A 23,108-nucleotide genomic window follows, 5' to 3' on the forward strand; every position below is an offset into this window, starting at 1 on the left:
GCACGCCCCTTTAATGAACCATCAAACCATTACCGATTTGTTCTTACTGACATAAAGAACAGAGACATGAATCTGCTCTCTTGAATCTTAAGGTCAGTCCTTTAATCTTTTGATGCTTTTTACCTCACAGGATAAATCAGACAAATTCTGTACTAGGATTATTGGCTTTCTGCTATTTGGTTACAGGTATGTTTAGCCAATCAATGGCAGATGATATGAGGAAACCTGTAGATGATGAGAGGATAGCATAATTGATAGCTTATGGATCCGAATCGCAACAGCCTGGTTACGGCAAGCCTGATCAATTTCTTATCAATTTAAATTTATTAGTCACAGATGAGAGCAGAGACTTTGGGACTTCCAACCAATCATGACAATAAAAGACAGCAGCCTTTTGAACACAAATTGGATATCAAAGAGTGCACACAACCCCACAACCACTACACATTATTCATATTATTCTTCTTATTGCACATTATTTGTATCTGTCGTCTTTCTTTTTCTATTTGAAGTTGTGTTCGTTTTTTTAGTCCTGATCATGGATTCTCAACAGCTGTTGATTTTTCTGACACAAACTCTGTCTACCGAATGCTAAATTTCAATTCATTAAATTCATTGGACATGAATTAAGTTCTGTCATGATATGCATTCACAAATGAATGCAGACTTGGTGTGGGTAGTGCTTATATCAGACTGGATTATGCTGATGAAAGCTTGAAACAGATGCCTGCCCCACTGGAGAGAGGAAAACAAACAAAATAAATAAATATTAAAATAGCATCCACTACATTTTGCAGAGTTCTGGCAATGGTGTCTCATTATTTTGTGCTTATACCAAGAAATCCTCCTACAGACAGGTAACATTGACTATAAACTGCAGGCTTTATTTCGGGAAAAATATGCTAACTTTATTTGACCTAACTTTTTGTTAGAACACAAAAGACACTAATTGGATCGTAAGATAGCAATGAATCCTTTTTTTTTTTTTTTTTTTTTTTTGTGAGTGAATGCTACAAAATGTGTTTTTTTTTTTAAAGCTATAGGGAATGTTTGAAAGTATAAAGTTTACTCTTTGAGGTAGCTGCCGTAAAAGTTAGCCAAGGGAGGTCAATGACAGACTCGTAGTCAAACACAAAGCCTCTTTTTTGTGTGTGTCTCTCTGTTAAGAAACAAAAAGAACACTGAGAACACATTAAGTTACTCGAGTAAGGGAGAAAAACAAACATGTTTGTCAGAGCCATGGAGCTGAGAGGCGATGTGGCCAAACGCACGTTCAATCACCGGCCGAGTTATTTAATCAGCACTTCTCCCAGCTTGAAGCAAATTAGCAGGACAACAGAAAAAGCCAACTCTGCAGTATGCTGTAGCAGATAGTTGCCCCTCTTCATGCATCTCTGGCTGCAGGAGATCTGAATGGCAAACAGATAGTCAAAGGAAGACTTGTCATAGGCAACAGTGGGAGGTCAGGGGCCACACTGTTTTTAGCTTGTTTCCCCAGTTTAGCCTCAGTAATCTCTTTGCTCACTTTTAAAATAAATGGATTTATGTGGGTCCAAACATCCAAGAGCACTAATGAAGTTGTATTTAGCTTCTTTTTTAAAAATGTTTTGATATGGAAAAATGACATGCAAAGGTGTAAATGTTTTTGATTATAGGTGTGCTCATTTATGCTAAATAATCATTGGGGTGTAGGCTGTGTATGTGTGTGCACCATTTACTTGGGGAAGTGATGGCACCAGGATGCACTCAGCTGCTCATAACTGCTTATATATATATATATATATATATATATATATATATATATATACAGTATACTAAAATCAGCCTAACTTACTATACCTGCATTTACCTTTGACAAGACATGTCACAACCAAATATCGTGAAGATCACCAAAAATTAAACTAAAAGTAATGAAATGCAAATCATCATTACAAAGAATTGCATCATCATAGCACAATAAGTGGATTAGAATATGGTGACAACTGGCCACAAAACGAAAGCGACAGACACTTCCACATATGTTAATAGTAAATTATATCATTAGACTGGCATGTACTGTATGTACCAGATCATGTTGTTGTTCTTTTGTTTTTTTGTTTTTTTATTGTTATGCAGAATTATTACTTTCCAATGATCTGGAGAAGGTTCTGTGTCTTCTCGTTTGGATAATTGTAACACTTTTACCTGGGTGTGAGTCAGGCCTCGCCCTCTCGCTTCCAGCTGGATCAGAACTCAACTGCTTATAACTGGCACCAAAACAAGACCATATTACTCCTGTTCTGATTTCATTATGTTGGTTGCCGATTCGATACAGAATCCAGTATAAAGTGTTATATGTTTTAAAATCTCCCAATGGCTTAGCACCAGAGTATATCTCTGATTTAATTTGTTTATATTAACCTATGAGATCTCTTCGCTCCAATGATCAGCTGTGTCTGACACTCCCTCGATCACACTTGAACTTCTGTGGCAGCTCCTAGACTCTGGAATGAGCTCCCATTGTCCTCAAAAATATCTCAAGGGTCATTTCAGAGAGTGTTAAAAACATTTATTTTCCTTAGCTGTATGTATGTATTGTATGTATTTTTGGTTGCATACATTTGTTTATTTTTATTATTCTCATATACAGCACTTTGGTACATCGGACTGATCAGTAATTCTGCAAAATAACTGTTTTGATTAGTAAAACACAGTGGCGGCGGCAGAGCCAAAATAAAATCAGTCACATGACCTATTCGACTTTAAATAACTTACCCAAACAGCAAATAAGTCCATCTGTAAAGCTTTCTTGATTGATGCTGTCATCCAGAGGGTATTGCTTATAATTATCACTTATAATTGCTGGGGTTGAAATGCTTTAAAAAGCTTTGCTTTCTGCATGAAAAAATTAAGCTATGGTGAAGGTCTCCATTTGCTGATTAACTCCAGATTTTCTTTAAAAAATGTATCTTGAAAACAGCAAGGATAATAAATTAGCAACAGTGTCCTCCTCATTAATGTTCCTTGTGGTTTCAATAGCGAATAGCGCTAGCTATTTTATCAGCTGTTTTTTTTTCTCGATCAATTTGCCCACAGTGGGCGGAACGTGTCAAACTTAGGCTGTGTTCGAAATCGTCCCCTTACTCTCTCCTTCACTATTCCCTACATTACTCCTCTAATATAGTCCACTTAGGCCCTGTTTCCACCTGGTATTAAGATGCGTTTTGGTCAGAGTGAATAAAAACGAGTGATTGAATTCAGACACTGGGTGTGCCGGAAGGGCTCCTGCTTTTGCATAGTTCGTTCTTGCTGTTTAATAATCATTTGAAAATGAGCAAACTTGACAGCTCCAGTAGTAATGAAAAGATTTATCTCTGTCATGGAAACTAGCATGTATAAACTTAAAAGGGGTCATTGGATGCCCATTTTCCACAAGTTGGTAGGATTCTTTAGGGTCTCCATGTAAATTTTGTAACATACTTTGATTAAAATTCTATAATGATTGTGTAAAACAACACCCTTTTTACCTCCTCAAAAACAGCTCTGTTCACAGTGACCCGTTTCAGTGCATGTCTCTTTAAATGATAATGAGCAACTGCTCACCCCACCCCTCTCTTCCATGGGGGGTGTTGACACAAGACAGATAAAGTGCTGCCTTTGCAACTTGCTTTGGTGAAAACTACAAATGGCTGGAGGCGGAAATATGCTAATACTGGAAAGTCTGTCAGTGGCCGTGGGTGGAGCATGAGCAATAGCTATGACATAATATGGCTCAGAAAATCCAAACGGCTTAGTTATTGAGAGTGTTTAGAATTTTTGAGGATTAAAAAAAAGGAGTGATTGGATTTTTTTTTTCATTGTATGGTGGTTGTGTTCACACACTGCAAAGACACATTTATATGCAAACATATAAAAGTGAATTTTGCATCTGTTGACCCCTTTAATTTACAATTTAATAATCAAGTAAAAAGGAATTTATACCAGGATACGCTGAAGCCTTACTGGACCAGAGGTTTGAAAAAAAACGAATGGATGGATGATTCAGCTGCGGACGCATCATATGGCAAGACACGGGAATTCATTCAACATGCAACTCTCATGGTGCATCGTGGGTATTCTCTAGCCATTGAGTGTATCGGTTGAACACTCGTTATTGCAGTGCATTTTGGGATTTAATGAGTGGACTTGATAAAGTCCACAAGGGTTTCGGACACCACTGCAAATGGCTGTCCCATTGGTGGTGGGGTTTCTGAAAAATGCCTTAGTTACAAGACTCACCAATTTAGAAGGACAATATGATAAGAAAATGTTCCTGTCATCTTGGCCCTCTGTAATTTCAGAGCTGGACCACCAATCACAGAGCTGAAAGAATCCATAATATGGAAAAAAAAATCGAATATGGAGAAAACACAAAAAAATCCCAATATTGGACCCCACTGTACATCTCAGAGTTCAAACTTTTAATACTAAATGTAAGAAAATTAAGAAAAAATGTGTATGTACTGGCCTAACATTTATTTATCATGTATGCATGCATGTTTGTATGTATGACTGAATATAATATATAAATACAATAAAGCATTTATCCATTTGAATGAGCAAATCAGAGAACTAGTAACTTTTTACAGGCAGTTACCAGGCTCACTGACGCCAAGTGAGAGCTGAGATGCGCGACTCACAGTCCGAGTCGACCATTTGTCATGCTGAAGATTGGCACTATCATTGAGTTCATTCTGGAGGGCTGACCCAGATGGCCAATGCCAGTACTTGCTACACTCCAGTGAATCTGAGACAGCCCTGGTTGAGAAGGGGGCTCAGGCTGGTGATGGAAGGGGGTGCTGCTCGCTCTCCATCTCATCAGAGTCATGCCTGGGAGCCTGGCTGTTCATCCAACATTACCACACAGACAGGAAGAGACTGTTAATGACTACACATGCCATTTTGAAACAAAGACCACCTTACAGATATTTTAACACACCCTGTGCTCACAATCTCCCCTAATGGGGATACAACTGAACAAGACCTAATGAGTGTCATTGAGGTGTTTAATTATTTTTAAAGGGACTGTACGAAAGAGACTTTTTTTTGGTCCAGTTGTGAAGTAACCTAATATTTACCACCCCCATAATTGGGATCATCTGTCATCATTATCTGTACTTAACTCTGATGAGCCAATGTGCAACGAGAGGGGTAGTTTCGCTTAATCATCGGTGTCAAAGATCCACAGAAACCTGTTACGTTTAATGTAACTTTCATTATTCCATATGGCTTCAATGAGGCAGAAAAGACCTCTCATTCTGCTGGTCCATTTGCCGATTTCAGTCCTGCATCCTCCTTTGTTCCCCTTCCGTGCCACAGCAGCCATTGAGAAAAAGGAAATCAGTTCCGCCTCTGTCAGACATCCATTCTGCCAAATGTAGCTTAGCTTAAAAATCGACAGCAGCAGTGGTAGGTAGAAAGTAGAAACTCTCTTTTCTTTGCCAGATGTGAATCTTTACAGTTGGTCCACCACTCTTCTTTGCACACCTCTGGCTGCCAGAGTAACTAGGCCAATGAATGATGCTAATGCAAGCTATATTAATGAGGGGGATCGGTTTCTGCTCTAATTATTTACCATTGGGTCAGGCTAGAGGAGATAATTCTTCCTCAGGTGGCACAAGGCCGAATGTTGGCGTCTGCCACCCCGGCTATGATTAATTGAAACATACCCGTGCAAATGAATCACATATGGTCAATATCTTCTTCCCACACAAGTTCAACATTACACAGAGAACTTTTACTTGGATGCTTGTTATTAGCATCTCAATTTATGGCCTTTTACAGTTTTCCTCAAGGTTTGGAGTCGTTAAAGTGAGATTTAATGTGTTGTATTATTCATGTCTTTCGGGTTGGAGTGTCGTCCGAGTTCATCACATGACACATTAGATTAATTGCTGAGATCCAAGGAACCAAAAGCTGCAGCACCTGTCCTGTTGCAGAGATATATCAACATTAAGGAACAGAGAGCGGTAACCATTATTTATCCTGACTGTTAAACACTATAAACTCCCATAGCCATGGCGAGGAATTGGAGGGCTGGTGTTCTCATAAATGTGTGAAGCATTAGCTTTGGGCCTTGGGCCATCACAGCCGTTCTGAGGGTTGATTGGAGATTCCGACCCCTTTGGATTGTCTAAACGCTGATGTGATTTGTCTCCCTCGTTACGTTTACTGTATTCTAATGTTGTCTCATTTATAATAACCACTGCCTGCTTTGCCATCATTTGGGAGCCTGTAACAAGGAAGTGAATCTTTACACATGAACTAAAGGTCATGAATTATAGGACTCCTAATTTTTCTTCACCTTTTGGTGAAGTACTATAGTTGACTAAACCAAATTACTCAATCTCAATCGTTATGTCACATATTACCTTCACATCAATCATGTTCTAATACTTGCAGTATAAAAGATCGGTACTTAACACTAACAATACAAAATAGTTTTGTAATATTGTTGATTTCAACAACTCTGGTGGCCACGCCAGAGCGAGACCCATGCGTAGGATAGAAAACAGCATGTGGCGGTTCTAAAAAAACTGCAATTCATGTGAGGCGATGTTCTCAAACTTTAAAGTTCAAGTTCCACTTCCAAGGCTTTCAAATCAGATTTCAAGTTTTTGGTACAGTAGGCACTTTCACTAGCCACTGTTACCATAATCAAACTTCATTCAGGTAAGTATATTAACTTGGCTACTATGCTGCTTTCTACACCAGCGGCAGAGTTTACATTTACACATTTTACATATATTCATTTAGCTGACGCTTTTTTCCAAAGCGACTTTGAGAATGCGTTGATACGTCAGAGGTCGCACGCCTCTGGAACAACTAGGGGTTAAGTGTCTTGCTCAGGGACACATTGGTGTCTCACAGTGGATTCGAACCTGGGTACCTCACACCAAAGGCATGTGTCTTATCCACTGCACCATCACTATCCCGGTGTATATTATATATATATATATAAAGCCACCGATTTAGCTGATGATATCCAACAAAATGACCATAGATATGTTAGTGAACACAGTATTCATTTTCAGTCACTTAATTTGTGTGCTCCTCATGCTTGTTAAATTCTATGCCGAAAAATGTCTTAAGGCCAGAGTATGCGTTCTCGTGACTGGCGAATACACCGGTGCAGCATTTGGCTTGCATCCAGTCAAACTGATACCTTCATAACAACCTCTTGTTTTAATGAATGCCCTCTTTCTTGTATACATGCAGAGCAAGAGCTCACAGCTTGTGTTCCCTGACAGCCGGCCTCAAAAGTCTTCCGTGACCTGGAGCAACTGGCTCCAATGTCCTAATCACAAGATTGTACGTGTGTTGTTGTTTTTCCAGGCAATGGAATCTAAATGCGTTAGACAAGTGTAGGTATTGTGCTTTGTATGGGAAGGAAATGAGAGAAGTTGACCATGCCGCCGATGAAGGACTTTTAGGACAGGATGTAAAAACATACCAATTTTCATTCTCTTTCATCAGTTCATTATTGCTAATGAATTCTGCTTTTAAAAAAGCATTTACAAACAGGACTGATTAATGAAACCACCCATTATATGTGTACTTTTGGTTTCCTTGCTAAAACGTTCTAACACCACTTCGTAATGTGCTGCATTAATGTATCGTAGCTTTAATTCCCACAGAAGTCATGGTTTGACTTAAGCTAATGGCTATTTACCTTTCTGGTGCTGAATAACCCTCTTAGCAAAATGCTAAAGAGGATGCATCCAGGCAAATCTTTTCAGGATTTTTTCCATGTTTAACTGTATTTGAGAGCTTTTATTTTAACCTTAAAATACTTTCCATTTATTCATGTTATGTTCTAATGCTCCATAGTTTTGACAGTGGCCTGGTAATCACAGTGTTTGCAGAATCCCAGTGATTTTTTTTTTTTTTTTAATGCTTCTATGCTAGAGGAGATTTCAGAGCAGACCAAGGCCTGCCAGCGAACATGATATCAGGACGCACTGACCAAACACTGCAATCAGTGATTGTTGTTTAGAACAGTTGGGAATCTTTGATCTTTTACTGCCAGAATTATTCAAGTGCCATCAAAAATATATATTTTTTAAAAACATGAATGATATTATATTTTCTAATATAAAGGATTATACCGTCTATTTGGCTTGTTATTGCATTTTTCAATAAATCCTTTTACTGTTTTGTTTAAATGTTGTAAAAACAGGTGGGTGTCAATGGATTCCACAAGTTCCCACAAATCAATTGTATAAAGATTCACATTTTCCTGGAGGACATAAGACTTATCATCTTCCTTAAAATGCAAATCTCTATTGAAGCTATTGATTCGTTGAACATACTTGCTGTCAGAAAAGTATTCTTTAGTCCTCTTGATCTATTTATATATAAATTCTGTGTATTATGTCTTATTCCAGAGAACCATTTAGCTTTGTCATCGCAGGAATAAATTACATTTTAACATGTGTTAAAATAGAAAACAGTTATTTTACATCATAACAACTTTTCACACTGTTACGGTTTTGCTTTATTTCTGATAAAATAAATGCAGCCTTGGTGAGCATAAGATACCCCAAAGTTTTGAACAGTGGTGTATATAATATTATAATATTATAAATTTAAACATAGAAGCTTTTCCCCGTTGTTCATGACGTGCACCCTCCACCTATGTTGTCCCATTTTACCAGACAGCTCAAAGTGACTGCAAAGAGTTTGACTTTGTTCACCCAAGGCTGTTGATGTTCCCGGATTTGCAGATCTTTTTTTTATTTCCTTCAGTGTGCAGACACAAGAGAACCAGACTCACAGACTCATTTGTGTGAGTGTACATTACCTGTTTATAAATTGAGAGTGCCTAACCCCTGTGTCATAATTTATGATAGCGTCTGTAAAGTCTGGCTAATGGGCTTTCTCCCTGAAAAGTGCAGGGCTTAAAGGTTCGCCAGTATATCATGTCAAAGGGACTCTGACATGTCCACTTATTCCATCAAGTCAAAAGACACTGCCAAAAAAAAATCCCCCAAATGTCATTAGCAAGATTACTTTCCTTTTGTTACATAAAACGCTTCCTTTTCTCCAAGCCTTAGCTCATCTGTGTATCTAATGACTTAATGTTCAACGAGGGAAACTTTTGACAAATGTTGCAAGCACACTTTTCAACACATTAAGCTCAGTCTATGGATTATTATCTGGCCATGTCTCTCAACATGGTTGGCAGTGACATGGGTATTAAAATCCTGATGGAGAATAATATATAATTTTTGTATGCCGCACAGCATGAGTGAAAACAACGAATACAAATAAACCCAACGTCAGGCATTGGTCCTCAGCCTAAAGGCGGTGGCAAGCATTTGGCAATGAAACCTTAACATGCGCCAGCCTCAACTCTGATTTATCGCCAGTCTCCTCCAGCACAGAGAGTTCTGCCCAGATAATAATCACTACTGTGCAAAGATATGCCGAAGGTACAAACTCAGCTGTGACTCTAGCCGTTTTAAAATTTGTGGTAAATTTAAACAACAATGAGGCTTTTTCAGTGAAAGTGAATGGGGACGATTTTTTGAGGTCTTAAAAGAAGAATGTGAAGACTAGACTTTTATAAAGCACTTACATTCATTCTTCTTTTAAAACCTGCATTCTTTTTGTATCTTTTACAGGCATGCTGTCATTGTAATAATGTTGTAAGTTTGGATCTACTGTAACTCTACACAGAAATGGTTATTAAGTGCTTTTAAACACATATATTCTGGGGTTTGAAGTGAATGTTTTCACTCACCAGCCAATTTGGCTGCTAGATTAAATTACCAGCCATTTAAAACTTGCCAAAACACAAACATCAGAAATAAACCAGATAATCAAAGCCACAGCTCATAGATTTAAATATATTTATTATACAATCTGATTCTGAGTCATTGTATTGCTTTCAGCTTTATGACAGTCATTCACTGTTTATTCCAGCCCGTTCTCATCCCATGACATCATATACAATGCTTTTGCCAAAGCGTAGACATCCAACGCACATGGCACCCTTTAGCGTCAATATGAGACGCAGATATATAAATGGGCTAGAAGGCGCCTCCTAGTGGTCTAACCCTATCCCAGACCTAAACCTACCCTGTACGTGATATATCAACCCGATCTCACAACCAAGTCGTACGAATTCGACGAATGATTAAAAAATGCCTAATTCGTAACAATTCATACGACCTCACTCGTACGAATCAATACGATTTTGCTAAATCGTACATATTTTACGAATTGGCCAATTCGTATGAATTCGTACGAATGACCTACCCCTTACCCCGCCCCTAAACCTAACCATCACGTGGGTTTAGACAAATCGTACGAATGAGTACGAGTGAGGTCGTACGAATTAGTACGAATTAGCCACTTTTTAATCATGCGTCGAATTCGTATGAATTGGTCGTGAGATAGTGTTGGACATATTGACACTAAAGGTTGCCATGTGCGTTGGATGTCTATTTGGCAAAAGCGTCGCATATGACGCCTCAGGATGAGAATGCATTGGGTATTCAAATGAAATTGAACAGGCAAAAGTTGAAGAAACTTCAAGAATGAACAAAGTGGCGTCTTAATAAAGGTATTTGAAAAAAATAGCACCAACTAAAATGGAAAGTGTGATGTATAGGCTATTTTTTTCATCTATATAAATTTACTCAAGCCACAAAATCAAACAGGTTCCTGCAAAATGGACAATACACAATCTCCTAGAATAAAGACAGCAGGCTATATATATATGTATATTTATATTTAATGGAAAATACTGATCCTGAACAGCTGGAGTCGCAGTTGGACATCGGCGGGGTTTGTCCGGTCATAGAAAATTTGTTGTAATTTTTAAGACGTAGCACTGCATGGCATTTATGAATCATAACCCGCCAAGTTGGCTAGCGTTAACCGTCATGGATTTTCACCCACATTTGGCATAAAAGGCATAAATCCTTTGGCCATACACTACACTGAAATAAAATATTTTTTAAAGTTATAAAATATAGACTATTGGCATGTTTCCATTCCACTCAGAGTGAAAATTGTACATTTCAGGTTATTGCAATCATAAGTATTTTTACATTTATGGATTGACCCCATTCACTTCCATTGTAAATCTATCAGTGTAACCCACATTTTAGCTTGTTGTAAAGAAAAAGGAGGGAGAAGTTGAAATTCATTTGATGGGAATCACTGTACTGAACTCGGAAAATTCCTTTGAAGGTAGTGTTACCGAATATTAATTAATATTGTTTTAGGAGATGTACATAGTATGAAAATGATGAAAGAAAGAAGAACTTGTGTTCTGCAGGACCTGACCAACCAAAAGTCTTGCCCTGCCAACATAAACGGACTCCCTCCTTGAAATCTTCCAATTTGCTAGATAAATCAAGACATGGAGTAGCGTCTGGCTGATCTGCCGCTGGCCTGAAACCGGAGCCGTCCTAGCAGCTGAGGCAGGGCCAGAGGACACACACTGAGCGCTGGGTTCTCAAAGCAAGGCGGTCCTCTGGAATATTTCCCTACCACTTAATCATGCCTCCCTCCAGCTGTAAAAATTGAGAAAAATGTCATCCCCCACTTTTCACTTATCTCGGAGCGAGTGGATAAAAGACGGAGATGACAAATTCCAACATGTGTATGTCAGAAGATATACGAGGTGACGGAAGTATTTGAATACTGGAATGAGCTTAACGGCTCCGACTGCATGGCTCAGCAAGGCTCGTAGAGGTAGAGAGCTTAAACCCACTCTTGGAAGACAGAGCGAAGACTCCATAAAAGGACCCAGGCTTTTTCTTTGCACTTTTCCATGTTGAATTGAATGCATTTTCTTAGTGCTGAATGTCATGCTGTATGAGACTGAATATTCCCCTTATAATATTCACCATATAATGGTTTGTTAAGAAGCACTTGGCTGAGTCTCACTGGCAAACCACATGCCTCTGAAATTATCCAGCTATATAACAGCTGAATTGGGAGCCATTACTCAAACTTCTATTGACTGCATGCATTGATGAAGGACAACGTCTTTGCTGGTTAAACAATAAATTCCTGAGTTGTTTAGATTGATCGGCCTTGTTTTTTGCAGCGAGGGGAATATTCTGTCTGAGCAATCAAAGTTGGAGTCACAAGTTGATAAATCTTAATTAAGCCTCTTTTTGCTATTGTAAAAGCAGACAAAGGACAGTCTGAGATAATTACATTTGGACCAAAGCACCAAGACGTTTTTATTTGTGCATGATGCGTGGGTGGGATTTTGCTGTTAATGCAGAAAATCGATGAATAAATAAATGTCTTTTTCGAAAAAATCTGAAAAAAGTGGCATGCAGAAAATAACACATACTCCCTGAAGGTTATCAATTAAAAAAAAAAAAAAACTTTACTTTTTTTAATACTTTTTTTTTAATCTGCTTTTTAGTCTCTTTCTGACTTTGTGCAGTCTTTTTTTGTGCTTTTTCCTAGAGAACAGTCCATATGTCAGAAGCTGCAAGCTTATAAGCAGGCAAAAGCCATAAAAAGAATACCAAAAAAGAAGCATTTGTAAAGCTTTCCCTCACTGGAGAGAGTCGAAAGCTTCAAAACAGGTTTTGAACTTGCTTTGCTTCTTGACAGGCAAAAATACCCCAAAATGGCAGAATTGTAAAAAGCAGGACATGTCTAAATCAGATTGAATTTTAAAGAACAGTTATCTCTTATGACACATTTATGTTAGCTTAAAGTCACAATGAAACAGAAGTAGCGACCGATCTTTTCTTCCATATGAGTTAAAACAAGTGTAAGATCATAAAATAAATAAATAAGGGTGCATAATTGGTTTCATGCATCTGTCCTTGATTAGAATTTGAGATATGGGTGTTGCACTCAAAAGTGGATGCAAATGAACACAATTTTGAAAGGGCAAAGTTTAAAATCAGAGAGAAAGTCCAATTTTGGTGAAAAAAGAAAAGGAAACCTGCACGGATTGATTGCTCACAATAAGATATATAACATGCATTTATAAAATTAGTATGGTGAATTTCCATTTCATGCCAATTTTAAACCAAAGGAAAAATTAAGATGCTTTTTATATTAATAGTTGTTACTCTGTAAAAATCTCTGCATCCAATTGTCGCAGAAAGTGTTAACAGCTATATGAACTAACAATGATATAAGGCAAACCTGTAGTTATTTTTTTATTGTGGGTGTAATATTTGATTCAATTATCTAAATTTTAGTGAGAAGAATTAAAAAAAAACAAAAAAAAACACTTTTAGATATCAACCTGCATTTGAGGATGATATTGGTTAGGCTCATCTCTGGCAGATCTTTTAAATGTATCTTGTGTAAAATAGTTATATATTTAACAAAGCACAAAAGACATGAACCGGAAGCAATGCAACCTGTTTTACAGAATACAGATTTTTAATTTTTTTTTTGCATAACAACCATTTTAATTTAATCTGAACTTAAATTCAGTCGCTGCTTTAAATTTATAAGTATAATCAAATTGTCTGTGAGTAATTTCAACTTAAATTATTTTTAACTTTTTTTTAGTAGGCTAAAATCTCTTAATATATACAAAACTTTAAATTATTAAAATTATTATGATGAGTAAAAGTTATGTAAAAATGGATATGCCCATTTTGTGAATGAAGGAGAGTCACAAACACGCATCACAGAACAGAGAAAGGCGAACATTTGTGCTTATAAAATGTAATTTTTTTTTTTTTTTTTTAAATGGCTGATTGTTTCGCTAGATAAGACCCTTATTCATTGTCTGGTAATGTTTAAAGCCCTTTGAAGCTGTACTGAAACTGTCATTTGGACCTTGAAATGGTTGGGGTCCATTGAAGTCCATTATATGGAGAATGATGGTTTAAATGATGGATACAGGCCATCATAAACACATCCACAACGGACACATCAAGAAAATAATTAATGAACACGATATTAACCGAACAAATACACAGTCAGTCAATGTGTTTCACAGGTGCTTTACTGTTCCTTGTCTTAATTCACTGAGTTTTCTTTTCAGTGGCTGTTAGTGTGGGAATTTTGGCTCTTACAAGGGTTTATGTCATCTAACTAATAATGTCCAGCCATTTTCTGTCAGAAAACTAGGCCAGTCAGATGGTTGTTGTGTCATTTCATTTTTTTTTTTTTTCAGTCTACAAAGACATTTGGCGAGGCAGTTGGCCAGCTCTTTACATTTGAAGTGTTACCATGTGGCTGTGTCTGATTGTTGTGACCCAACAAAACAATCAGACACAGCCACACCAGCTGGGTCTGGGGTTGGGGTGTATGGTGCAGTGGATAAGACACATGCCTTTGGTATGAGAGACCCAGGTTCGAATCCACTACGAGACACCAATGTGTCCCTGAACGAGTTGATCCAGAGGCATGCGACCATATATAGCAATTGTAAGTCGCTTTGAATAAAAGCGTCAGCTAAATGAACAAAAATGCAAATACCATATTGGATGTTCATTGCCACGTTTCTGACAGAACACTTTCCGATTGTCAAGTCAAGTAGAGCACAGAGCAGATAAGAACAATCACACAGCACTTTTTATATTTTTATACACATTTTTATATAAGATCACTGTGTGTTTGTGTGCGTGTGTGTGTGTGTGTGTGTGCACGCCCTGGAATCTGGAGTGTGAATTTACAAATTTAGATTACCTCATTCTCATCTCTCATTATGCCCATCAGTGCTGGGCTTGCTCATGACTTTTCCATCAGCGCTGCCAAGTCGAGTTAGGAAGAAATCCATGATGACTTCAAGAGATTTCATGTGTGTGTGTTTGTGTGAGAAGGAGAGCTAGACAGTTGGCAGGGGGGCTCTTTATCTCCAGCGAAGCTTGCAGGTAACCAAGTTTCTGCTCAGGTTCATTGAGGGCCTGTCTGCTGGTGACCACAAAGCACAAAGCCTCTTAATATGACAGACAGGAGGTTAGTGGATTTAGTCTTCGCAGAGCAGCGTTTTCAGACAGGTAATTAACGAAACTTGGCACAGCAATTTGACCCGCGCTGTCTTCCTTCTAAAACAGGATGCATGACTACTTACACTTTCATCAGAAGTTCATCTTCTTCCTTCTTGGTCGTTCTCATCTTCCTCTTGTCTTCACAGCTGGTTTCAACTCTGGAAATTGGATTACTTTTGCAGGGTTTAGATTCACCTGAAATCAATGCTGTTGAAGAAAATGGTTAGGAAGAGTTTAAAATAAGAAAAAAAAAATCTGATATTATTCACTTTTCATTATTTAAATATGATGTTTTCTGAAAACAGTTTTCATTATGGGAAGACACTTAAGGCAAAAAACGTTTTTTTTTTCATGCACAAGTCAGTTTTGAGATTTTTGTATATAAATTGCTATCTATCTATCTATCTATCTATCTATCTATCTATCTATCTATCTATCTATCTATCTATCTATCTATCTATCTATCTATATATATATATACAGCAATGTGATACTTTGTCAAATATGTTAACAAAATAAAACAAGAATATTGAACTTGACTTTATCCAATATTCAGATATCTGTCCTGGGGATTTATACAAATGTAGTGCATAAATCTATTTCCCTTCGGTGTCTTTGTCTTAAAGGGGACCCATGCCTCTTTTTATAAAATGTAATATAAGTCTCAGGAGTCCCCAGAATGTGTCTGCAAAGTTTCAGCTCAAAATGTCATTTATTATACCATGTTGTGCTCATTTATGTGTAAGGCAAAAACATTGTATTCTTTAAATGCATCCCATAATTGTGCTGTACCTTTACAGCTCTTGCCTGGGATACTCTGCCAAAAACGAACAAAACATCTGTTTAGTTTTGATTATTGTATCGTTGTCATGCTCATTTGACATTGCAGTTTTTCGTCATCGTTAAAGTTTAATATCCGCACGTGTTTTGAAGCCATATCAGTCTTAACTTCTGATATATGAATTTCTGTTCACACACACAGAAAGACGGTAAACTAATTTCTCGTTCATTTATCATTCGTATCATTCATTTAATTCCAAACTTACATTTTCTAGCATTAACACAACATCCTTACGACTCTTCTAAAGCTTTAGCTTTGTGTGAGAAACATCCACCCTAGTTTTTTTTATGTTCATGAGAACTTAAGCAATGTCAGATTCTGAATCATTCTCTTGAGTCATGTATTTTCAACGCATTCTCACCCCAAGGCGTCACCTTTGACCATGCTTCAATATTTGACGTTTTAGGCGCCCTTTAGCGTCACTTACATGACGCGATCCTACGGCGTCATCTAACTGACGCTAAAGGAAAGCGTCAGTCAGAGGACGCGGTTAGGTTTAGGTGTGGGGTGGGGGTAGGGTACATGCGATCCTAGGGCGTCACCTAACTGACGCTAAAGGGCGCCTAAAGCGTCAGATATTGAAGCATGTCCAAATGCTTCCCAAGGCGTCAGTTAGGTGACGCCTTGGGAGTGAGAATGGGCTGGTATTTTAATGAATTACAGTAGTTGGTTGTGCTATCATAACTGATCTGCATGAATAGTTCACAAACTGTTCAGCTCAGTGATTCAGTGCAGTCACATAACGACAGACTTGTCCCTCTTTTCTTTCTTTTTTTGTTGAACCTGTCGTTTAGAAATACGTTGTGATCCTTATTAGTTTAATTGGGACATAATGGGGTTTCGGTCCACCCTTTTGTTTTGGCAGTTCTGGGCTTTATGCCGGTTTTGTTTCTTAGCTTGTAGGTTAAAAACAGCTTGCGTTTACAGCTTTCAAATGTTTCCCTGACTTTTTGCAAGCTCATTAAGTTGAAAATGATTCTGGTTATGTAGCGGAGAGCCTCTTTGACTCTAAAATAATTTTAATATGTTTTTATTGCCAAGTGTTTGGAGGGTGCAACATTCTTTAAGAGCAGCAAATGTTTACCATATTGAAGAGCTTTCTGCATGTGTGCACATGGAAAATATGGCACACATAAACGCTCATTAATGCTGCAGAATCATGGGGCCAAATTTATGTTCTACCTTACCACTATTATGCCGCCCTCTCCATTTTTTTTTCTCTCCATAACTTCATGCACATGGTTACTGTGATGCAGAAATTGTGTCCCGGTGGGGGGCACACAGATAAATGAGCAGTTGTTTCAGCAATAATTTGCCCTTTTGAGTGAGTGAATACTTTTACTATTACCTCCCACCGAGAAGCACTTAATCTTGTCTACCATCACCGTGTTTGCATTTAAGCAGCTCTTTATTCATTTTTAATAGCTAAATATATTTAGCCTCACTGAACAAATATATAGTGCATTATTAGAGTAGCCGAAATGAGTTGGACTTCTCAGAATGCGGTTGTGAATAACTAGCAAGTTGTCACTCCAAAGGCGTCAAATAGAGTGTTTATAGCACTATAATGTGGCCAGTAACTTCAATGCTTTTGATGTAAAATCTTGCTGATGAGTTCAATGTTATGATTGTATATTGTAAAATGTGAAAGCTTTTAATTCCTATCTTATATTTCCAAAGTAAGCTCAATTATAAAGGTTAAACACATTTTCTATGCATTTAACACTTGAATCTGAAAAAGAGTGATGAAAAGTTGAGATGGAATTTTCAATTTGAGTTCATGGACATCTATTAGTTTGTAGCTTTAGGCTACTGTTTTAATCTTCAATTAATCTCTTTAGCATACTCATGCAAAACACAAGCATGACTTCAGGGTACATGCAATGTTTTGCTACTGTGCCACCTGGTCAGGAGATATGAAGAATTGATATTTTTGCTTATAATGTCTGACAGTTTGATGTCAGACACTCCAATTTTCGTAAAAAAATTAATAAGATTAACTTCAGACCATGCCCACCGAAATCTATTCAAGTTGATTCATCAAACTGTTCTCATAACGTGTGAATGAATTTAACAAAGAGCACGTCAAATGGACATAAGGTTATATCTCTGCAACGCTTAAGCCTATTCTTACCAAACTTGGTGTGTGTTATGACAACCACGGCCTGAGATTACCTGCACAGTTTCAGCACAGTACCACCAATTGGTCACAAGATATAAAAATACGTTTTTTTTTTTGCTTATATATTTTTAACAATTTGACCAAAATTTGTGAGACTTTAGATTTAGACTTCAGACTCTTTAGATTCGGTGCAGCAAGCTTGTTATTATGGAACTGGTTCCTAGGGTAAATGCCAAAAACATAGATACCAATGTTGCCATTCTTTAAAAACCTACTTTTTCAATTTCCTATCTGCCACGAAATTCACGAAATTCACGTTTTGAAAAATAATAGATTAAATGTCAATTGAAAAAACCTTTTTTCGTACAATCAAGTAATTTAATGGCATAATGCCAAACTGCATCTGAGCCTGTATCTCTGGAAAAACTTGAAATCATCATCATCAAACTTTGTGTGTAATATTCACTCAACACTCACCGCACCAGCACAGAGAGCTAGATTACGATCGTCATTTTCAGGAACATAATCAAACATAAATTGTATCCATTGTTGACGAACAACGTCCATGGGAAGCCCGAACACAGAAGACCTGACAGCTGGGTGAACATAACACACTCGACGAGCCGCAGAAATATGGTCATGCCCATATTTTGCATATTCTGGTTGATGCAAATGTATGGCTTAGTTACAGATAAAACCCGTTGTAGTCCCATTCGAGTCGTTTTTGTAGGCATTAAACTTCCTGATTTTAAAAAGATGATATCTCTGCTCATACTTAACTTTTAGCGCTGCAACTTTGCAGATAATATTCATGCACCAACAGCAACATTACACACTATTAAAAAGAAAAAAAGTGAAATCGCAATCAACCACCCCTTTAAAATCGTCTCCAAATGTACTAATTTTTACGGTTAGTCTTATGCTCCCTGCCTTGATTTTTAGCTCCTCGTTTTGCCTATGTGGTGCGACCCCTTAATTGCTGCTTGCAGCTATGTATATATAATTTATTTATTGTTATTTATGTTTTTTTTTTAAAAATAAGCATCATTGTTCCAAAATAAACATGTAATCTTGGGTACATTTTCTCCAGCAAAATTATCAGGATATCATACGTTTTTGGTTGTTGTAGTAGTTAAAAAAAAAAAAAAAATCTTGCCTGTGTTACAGGTAATCCATTATAGAAGTGTAACAGAAAGTGTTAGTTTTACTGGATGTGTAGGGCTCATGCTCAAGCGACACTATTTGAAGCCTTGAGAGCGAGAACAGGTTAGAAGAACTGGTTGGAATCTGACCACAAACAAGTGAACAAGTAACACAAATATGGTCAGCTGCCTTTTTTTTAAATGTATGAAACATCTGATGAAATGCATTTTCTCGACGTTTAGCACTCAGAACAGCAAGTCCAAATACTGCAAGCTAGCATGCTCCACAACTGTTCAGCGCTGATGACAGGGTTCTTTTTTCCCTGTGATATATGCACAAGCACAGTGGCGAGAGCCACCTGTCATGTGTTGCCAGTACTGGGATTGTTATGTCAGCAGTCTCACGCCGGCCCACATCTCACCCTGCAGCACAACCAAATCTGACATGCTGCCTGTGACACAAGTAAAGTCAAAGCAGCAAGTTTTCCATGCCTGCAGGCTTATAATATCGAGCTTTACATTAAAATCTCTGAGCCACAGCATGAGTGTCACTTATGACCCTCAGTGCAGTAAACAAATTAATCACACTGACTGACATGCATGTATACGCATTGTGGAGCATGTTGTGAAATGCTGTCAAAAAAGTTCAGCTGTGAAGTCGCATTGCTATGCATGAGTTTATTTCATATTGATTCGGCTTTTGTGCGTTTTTACCGTTATACCGACAGCGTCCGCTTAAGGCTGTGTAGATTGGACTTGTGATATTTTAATTCATTGGTCGATACATGTTAATGGAACATCATGGTTGCAGTCGTACTCAAGCTCAGTGTGGAGGAGGGCTGTACTTGCTGGAGTCGTTTGGGTTTTAACAGTAAATCGATACTCTAAAAACTGCTTGGGCTTTTAGAATTGAACTCATACTGGGTAAATAGAGAAGATAATGTCATGGATATGTAAACAGGAGAGCAAGACGTAAACTTTACTATTTAGATAGTCTTTATCTTTATTTAAGACAAAAAATAACATATCTTTAAGGGGAAAACACCTTGGCACAGAACAGCACCCTGCAAAAGCTATATGCGAACCTTATGGGGTAGATAAGGTACAAAGGTGTTCAACCAGCAAATTTACTTCACTATTTCGATGAACATACATTACGTTTACAAAAAAGGTTGTATTTTCATGACCGTTTGAGAGAAGTTGACACTGATAATTGAATCTGAAACGGAGATCTGTGTTTTCAGTGTGTATTACACACACATATAAAACGTAAAGCATTCTAATAATCCAAATAAACCATGCTAGACAGAGGGTGTTCCCCCGTTGCTTGCAAGTTCCTATGCATTGTGCAGTATGTGTCACTGTTCCATATCCACACTTTAATGATCCAGACCAGTGTACATAATGTGGTTGTTAAAGCCTTAATCTCAATGTCTCATGCTGGCTTTATTTCTTTTGAATAACTTTTTCTCAGCATTTTCTTTAAAACTGTTCAAAACATTATTGTAGTGTTATGCACTGTGGTTGAAACAGACTTGCATCATGGTAAACCTTTCCTTTTTTTGCAGTTTAACAGTTTTACACTGTTAACCTGCAGGAGGACGGTGGCATCCTGGAGCGATAGCTGATTAAAGAGTAAAAATTGTGTCATTATTTACTTACCCTCATGTTGCTCCAAACATGACTTCTTCTGTGGCGTTTTCAGGTTGTTGTTTTTTTTTCCCCCAACCATGATTGAACCCGTCTGACTGAAAAATAACTTCATTTGTGTTCAACAGAAGAAAGTCATGCAGGTTTGAAATAACATGAGGTTGAGTAAATTGACACAATTTTCAGTATGTGAAACATTAGGTGAAGTATTTAAAATGCTATGGAATATGACAAGACTATTATATTAATATAATCTCCACATTCTAACAGGCAAAATTTAGCAGAAAGGTCACAAAAATTTACAAACCCTTAGTGAATGGGAGAGCTAATAGCTTAGTTTATGAACTGAGACATTCAAATCCCTTTGCAGGAGCTGAGAGACTCTCTCGATAAACTTGGTTCTCTCTCTCTCTCTCTCTGCCTCCACAAAATAACCCTTGCCCTGCTTGTTCGGTTGATCAGCCCGACACTGTCTTTTCTCAATCAACTCTTTTCAAACTCCTCCTGGGAGATTGACCCTCAGGTTAGCATCACATTTCGGCCTCTGAGGGCACCTGAAGAACAGAGAGATGACCTGGCCAGACACAGTTCCACATGCCTGTGCTTATTCAAATACAATATTGTGCAAGATTTATTGTGTGCATGATCGACAGACTTCCGTTTTCATGGTGAAAGGTGAGGACTGTTTTGCTCGTTATGCTGAAAATGAAGTTCTTTGTCTGTGTTGGAGAAATGCTTTTTGCAGAACTATGCTCCTATAATCATATTAAAATGAGGTCTTTAGAAGAAGGGGATTAATAATATTTATCTATCCGCATGCCATTATGCAGTACTAATAAAATTAGACAAAGCCCTTCTCAAAATTGTGAATGTGGTTTTAGGTGTGAGTGCTCATAAAATGAGGAATGGTATTTGTCATTCAGTTTTATCCCAGCCTTGCAGGTGGGTATTTCTCTCAGACAGTGTTTGTACTTATGAATAATGGATCTTTGAGAGGTGACAGATTAAGTATCAGCATGTATTCATTATTTAACAGGCACATGAAAGGACTTTGATAACCTCCACACAGGCAGCCATTTCTCCTCTCTTTTTGAAATGTCTGTGGCTGTGAATCAGCGATATACAAACCTGTTTGTCCCCACAGACTGCTTTGGGCTGCAGTGTTGTATATTTCCCCACTGCAGGTTATGTTTTAGGATTGATTGGTGCCCATAAAAGTTAAGTTAATTTAGAGGAGGGAGAACTTCTCTGGTTGAGTATTTTTACTCAAGGAAAACCTTGTGTTTGTTCTTCTGTTGTGGTTAGAAAATCTGAAAACGTTCCAGCGCAAACTGAAGATGTAACATTCTCCACGATGATTTCCTCTTGGGATTTACGACCACGTATCCAAACATTCCAAGAACCTGCTCATTGCCAAATTTGACATTTGATCACAGGTTACACACAGACAGATATATGATGTTTGTTCAGAGGATTATGGGAAATGAGCCCCTTTACGGTTTTACTGGCTCAGAAATGAAACTTTGCTTGCGTTGAGAAGTCATATTGTTGGTTCTGCTCTCAAATGTTGACATTGGCTCCCTAAACATGATGATGCTGATAATGATAACATTAATGATCATTAATCCTGCTTATGATTAAGTAGATTTGAATGTGGTGCAAAGGTGATCCTGTCACGCTGATTAATATCTTGGGGAGTTTAATCGAAACTGTTCCAGAATCACCGCGCTTTCCTCTGAAAATTCCTCTTTTGTTTCAGGCAAAAAACGTGTCTTATTCAAATGGTGAAGCAGCTGTCTGTGCTCTGTTAAGACAGCTTAATTCATAAGCACGAGCCATATTAGACCCCCTAAATTCTGTCTGTTTTGTCACAGATCATTTGTCATGGAATGAGTGGGCGAGGATTAGAAATATCATTGTGCACATTCCGTGACATTAGCCAAATGGATAATGAACGATTAAATTTTCATTATTCCACAACACTAAATAATGTTTGCCCTGTTTGAGGTCAATGGGGTTCCTTGCAGCAAACAAGGACACTGCGTCTCATTTATGATGTCCGATTGGATGGAATCTCAAATGTCAGGATGAATATCCATCCCTCATCTGCCAAAACACAAAAGTCATGCGAGTATAATGTTAACTAACTACCTATTTCCCAGCTTAGCTGTTTATCATTATGTACAGTACAGATGTCACAAGCTAACATCTATCCTAATGTGTTTTTTGGGATCCCTCAGGCCACGACTTTTCCTAATCTTATGATAACTGCAAATACATTTGTCATTACACATTAGAAAATATTCTCCTTTAAAATGTTATATAACTTAAGTTTGTTTAGTGTTTGGTGGTGACTCTTATATACATGCAATGTACACTCACCTAAAGGATTA

The 23,108-nt window shown here is 37.7% G+C and overlaps 1 long non-coding RNA gene across 1 annotated transcript; it reads right to left on the reverse strand.

The window, feature by feature from the left end:
• Positions 1-14,169: 14,169 nt before the first annotated feature.
• Positions 14,170-18,514, reverse strand: LOC120474852 (uncharacterized). The gene is made up of 3 exons (XR_005621851.2): positions 18,401-18,514; positions 15,044-15,167; positions 14,170-14,883 (listed from the first exon to the last, which is right to left on the reverse strand). It is a non-coding gene; the product is annotated as an uncharacterized LOC120474852 (long non-coding RNA).
• Positions 18,515-23,108: the final 4,594 nt, after the last annotated feature.

The sequence above is a fragment of the Pimephales promelas genome, chromosome 15 (assembly GCF_988280905.1).
Source record: "Pimephales promelas chromosome 15, fPimPro1.hap1.1, whole genome shotgun sequence".
In the NCBI taxonomy this organism is placed as follows: Eukaryota; Metazoa; Chordata; class Actinopteri; order Cypriniformes; family Leuciscidae; genus Pimephales; species Pimephales promelas.